Source organism: Perognathus longimembris, chromosome 7, assembly GCF_023159225.1.
Source record: "Perognathus longimembris pacificus isolate PPM17 chromosome 7, ASM2315922v1, whole genome shotgun sequence".
Taxonomy (NCBI): Eukaryota; Metazoa; Chordata; class Mammalia; order Rodentia; family Heteromyidae; genus Perognathus; species Perognathus longimembris.
This window is the reverse complement of record NC_063167.1, coordinates 65950394-65955646: the sequence shown is the minus strand read 5'-3', so window position 1 is coordinate 65955646 and position 5253 is coordinate 65950394. Positions and strand designations below refer to the sequence as shown.

Here is a 5253-nt window from a genome sequence, read left to right as displayed (position 1 = left end):
CAAGTCTGTAGAGTTTTTTAGTGTATCATTCTAACCAGCTGTTTGGTGTCGGCTCTGTTATCTGAGAGCACCTTTGCGTCTCTCATTGTCTTTTGACATGGTTTACACTTGACTATCATATCTGCTTCAGATTCTAAGGTCACGTATACTGTGGTTGTGTTTGTACCACTGCATCTGGTGATGTCTGATTCAATATGAGCATGGAATGGAGTAAGCCTTGAGAAATAGGAGCCAGTTGAATGAAAGCAGCCTTTCTCCTTTCTCTGTGGTGTCATCTAGACAGGAAAATATTCCTAAAGGGGGATCTGAGAATAAACATTTCCCATTTTTCCCATAAGAGGAGAGAAATATATTCTATACATAGCATCAACCTGCTAAAGGGCACAATGAGACTCAGTCTTATTGGGTTAATCATCATTTAACCTAGGTTAGAGAATAGGTTGATTAAAAATCAATAAGATTGAGGGAGAGGTAATAAACAGTACAATAAATGTCCCCAAGGCCTAACGTACGAAACTGTAACCACTCTGTACATCACTTTGACAATAAATTAAAAAAAAACTCAAGAATTCTTCTGCACCTTTATCATTTAATAATGCTCAAGTAAAAGCTTGAACATGCTACGTGTTGCATACCGGTTAGAAATCACCTTGGTTAAAAGTTCATTTCTGGTTCTTTTACTCTTGACCACATCTTCTCAGTACCTTCACTGAGAAAGTTTGAAGGAAATAGAAATCAGAAAACTAACTCCAATTCCTGGTGGGTACAAACTCTTCTTCAGGTACCTCCTTGTATGGTAGGTGCTCATATCATTTGATTAAATTAGGACTCAAAACTATCCACTCATCCTCCATAGCTATGGTCTTCTTTCACTTGATTAGACTCATTAATAGTAGTTATGGACTCCGGAAGTGGGAAGTGGGTCCGGGCTTGGCCTGTGCTCGGTGAGGACCCCAGGCAGGGTCGGGCCGGGCTCCAGGACGCTCAACGTCCTGTCCGTCCCAGGCCCCAGCTCCCAGCAGCAGCGTGCCACCTCTGGGGGCCACAGCACGGTCCCTTTAGAGCAAGGCAAAAGTCTAACGGATTAGATGCGACCGGTCACAAGTGGAAAAGACCTCACAGGCTTGAAAAGGAAGCTGGTTGAAATCACTGAAGAAGAACTGAAGCAACACCCCAAGAAAGAGGATTGTTGGATCTAAGAGGGCCTGTTAAAATGTCAGCTCATACCCGGAATATCACGCTGGTGGAGAACATGAACGCGTGAGAGCTGCAGGAGCAGGTGGCACTGATCTTTTCCAGCAGGTTCACCGTTGGGTCAATTCGAAATCCATGCTGAAGGAATGCCTGGTTGGCGGCATAGCAGTGAAACCCACTGCCACCAAAGGTTTGCTTCCGAAGAGGCCGTTGACAGATCCGCCTGGCAACGGAGAGTCCCGCTTCTCCAAGCTCTCACTGGTTCCGATCACACTCTTTCCTCACTGTCGTCATATATGCTCAGCAGGATATCAGTTTAGAATCAGTGGTCATTGATCATCAGGGTGGTTCCTCTAGAGCAGATACAATCAGGAAGGACTATGTGGGTCTTATCCATATCCGGCTAAGCCCTGAGGCTCAGGAAGACTTTTCTGTGCGGGTTGTGGAGAACGTGGGGAAAACAGCGATGATCCTGAAGAAAAGGGACAGTCCCTCGTGGAAGTGCCCTGGCCATCCCCTGGAGCAGCCTAATTCATTTATTCCAAGTTGAGATGCAGGTCTGCCCTACAGGAAGGGCCGCCTGGTTTCCAAGGCAGCAGTTGCTCCTGACAGGACACAAAGCTCTTCTGTGGGGCGCGGCCTGCAGGCGCCCATCTGCAGGTAACGGTCGGGCCCCATGTCTCTCCCAGGCTAACGGTCGCCACACCAATAGTAAGGCCATACACACCAGCATCTGACTCCTCCGTCTCGCAGTTCAAAGATCCCCTTCTTCCTAACAATAAATACATGGACTTTTGGATCCAATTCCTCCTTCCAGACTCTTCACATGACAGCTTGATCATCTTCAGATGGGAGGTTTGGTTTCTGTAAGCAGTCCTGAGGGCACTTTTAAAATATCCAAACTGCAGGAATGAGAAGATCTCTTTTTATGGGCAGCGGGAACGGGCTTCACACCGATGGTTAAAACTCTGAATTATGCTTTGACTAATATACCCAGTCCCAGGAAGATAAAGTTGATGTTCTTCAATAAAACAGAAGATACAATTTGGAGAAGCCAATTGGAGAAATTAGCAATTGACAATGAAAGATTTGATGCTGAATTTGTTCTCTCAGCACCTGCTCTGGAATGCAATGGCAAAGGAGGATACATTTCACCAGCTCTTCTTTCTGAGTGTTTGAAAAGAAATCTAGAAAACTCTATAAATTCCTCCTGTGCATTTGTGAACCAGCGCCAAGCACTGAACGCAGGATCGGGTGGCTGCACGATCTTCACTTTTCCGCGGATGAGATCCATAGATTAACGGCATCATGAACTTTCTCTGTCTCAAATTCAACCGGGTTATCTTCCGAGAAGATTGGCATTTTTGTAAGTGACCCTTTCTTGTATGTCCTGAACGTTCACTAGAGTCCAGGCTTCCATTATACGATTATTTGCGTTATCTCTAGGTTTCTTTCTGATAAAACCTCCTGTCTTTGTTTAGCTAAAAGCTTCCTATGTGAATGAAAGGCTAAGTGAGAAGTTTGTTAAAATTTTGTGCCTTGAGAAATAAAGAATCCATGTTTTTTGGTATTTGCTTGAACAATCACTATGTTATATGAGCAGCTTTTCCATTCACCTTTCTGCCAAGGATACAACTATATTTGGATCTTTAATACTAACTTTCACCTGAATATTGTTTTTTTAGGTTTGTTGTTTTTGGGGGTTTGTTTGTGGGTTTTTTTTGCAGATCCTGGGACTTGAACTCAGGGCCTGAGCACTGTCCCAGGCTTCTTTTTGCTCAAGGGTAGCACTCTACCACTTGAACTTCAGCAACATTTCCAGCATTTTTTCTGTGTGTGGGGTACTGAGGAATCGAACCTAGGTCTTCATGTATACGAGGCAAGCATGCTTTCGACCAGGCCATATTCCCAGCCCCTCCCCTGAATATTTTAAAGCAAAAAAGGATTGTTTCTTTAAAGTTATGTACTCAAATTCAAAATGAAAGCAAGAACATTATTTTCTACGATTTTCTTTAGCTGACACATTATTCTAGCATTGTGACATTTAAAAAATGTTGCAAAAGTCTTTTCTAAAGATACTGTTATAAACGGATGCTTTCCTTACAATGCAGAAGAAAGAATTTCTGAGGACATAGTTATGCAAGAATAATCACAGGGAGGAAAATTGATAAAGCCAAATGATTTATTGTCTTTAAAAATATACACATGCAGAGAAATTGACTATGTATTACAAATTTCAGATTTCTAATTTATTCATATGCTTTCTCTTATTCTTAGTTATCATCCTGGTTTTGCTCTCAAAGAGTAACAGTCTCTTCCTGAAAGAGTAGAATAGAATTTGCAGTCTTCTATCCTTCTTTCTACCAATGAAAACATCTCAAAGCTTCCAATTTTCAATTAAATGATTGAAACAAAAATTGCACAATCATATTCTTCTCTTAAACTATAATGATTTGTAATATAATCCATTTTGAACAGTCTATACAGTAAGTGCTCAAAATAGAACACCCACACAGATTTCTCTGTTGATGATGTCCAAATGGTTTGAATCTATAGGAACAATAAAGTATGATAAGAAAGTCTCAATCTGGCTTCTTATCCCAACAATCCCCTTTTCCCCCTTCAGTAAGAAGTATAATTTAACTCAGCATCTGTTGTGTTCTAGACACACAGACAGAGGATTTAGAGTCTGTAGTCAGCCTTTGAGCCATTCTTCTGCCAGCATCTGCACGCCTTTCACTCCTCAAACTCAGCCGGGATAATTGAGCTTGTGACCACAGGGGACAGGGAGAGGGAAAATTGTCCGATAGAACTTCTGATTGTTCAGGTCCTTCTTGAGAGAGTAATTATTTCAAATTCATCATTTTTTTTCAGTTTGGACCAGAACGGGATAGGGCGTTCATTGCCCAAGCTCTGAAGATGTCTGTTGGAGTCCTCTAGGGGGCACGGCAGCCCAGCCTCTACAGCGAAAGGTTCCATGTGGTCTTCCAGTTGGACTTCTTTGAAACCATCCTGCTACTCACTAGATTCAGTCTTCATGGGGCCTGCCAAGTCTGAAGTGGTGTCAACAGCAGGGGGCTCAGTGTCTGCTGGCATCTTGTCCTGACACTCAACGCCTTCAACTGCAAGACGCAACAACAGCTCTTTTAGCTCCTACTGCTGCTTCTTCTCCTGGGACAGCAGGTGGACATGCTCATCTTTCTCATGATGCAGTGTCTCCAGGACTTCCATCTGCTCTTTACAGGCAACGATGGACTCTTTGATGGCGGTGATGTGCTCTGACAGCCGGCTGCATCGCTGTTACAGGTCATCCACTTGACTCTGGAAGTCCACCTTGTCAGTCAGGTCGGGGATGAAGCAAATTGGCAGCTCCCACTTGAAAACCTGTGTGTCCCGCTTCCTCTTCCCAAACAGGCCATGAGTCCTCATCCTGAGGAAGAGGGCCTGTTGCTCCAGCTTGGTCTGGCACTGGGCTCCCAGGTTGGCTAGGCACGTGCAGGGGGCCTGCTGCTCCTGGAGCTGCTGGCTGACTTTTACCTTTTTAGATTCAGCAGCTGATAGTGCTTTCTGGTAAAAAATACCTCATGACTTCAGGGATGTCCACATCATCAGGGATGTTCACGTCGAGTGAAGTTGCCTCCTCCTCCCTTTCTTCCCTATTGCTCACTCCTTGGCCTTCTGGAGGGAAAGCCAGGAAGCTCAGCTGGGCCTGCAGTTGCTCCTTCTGTTGCCTTGCTGCTTCTAGGCACTCCAGAGTGTCTTGTAACCTTTCCGTCTGGGCCAGCAACTTGCTCTGTAGTTGCTCCTGCTTCAGCTTCTCCAGCAGCTGGGTCTGCCTCTGCAGGCTCTGTGAGCTCAGCTGCTGATTAGAGGCTGTGTGCTGATCACAGGTAGCTCTGAGTTCTTGTAACTGGGTCCAGTACTGGTCATGCAGCTCCTGCAGCTCCTGAGCTGCTTGGCTCACTATCTTAGCCACCTCTTTCCATTTGGGCAAATCCTTCTCTTGCTGCTCTAGCTTCTCCTGCAGATGTTTCTTCAGGTGCCTCTCTGGGCTCAGGA

At 44.7% G+C, this 5253-nt stretch overlaps 1 pseudogene; it reads left to right on the top strand.

The window, feature by feature from the left end:
- Positions 1–1088: 1088 nt before the first annotated feature.
- Positions 1089–2583, top strand: LOC125355720 (annotated as a pseudogene).
- The last annotated feature ends 2670 nt before the right edge of the window (positions 2584–5253 follow it).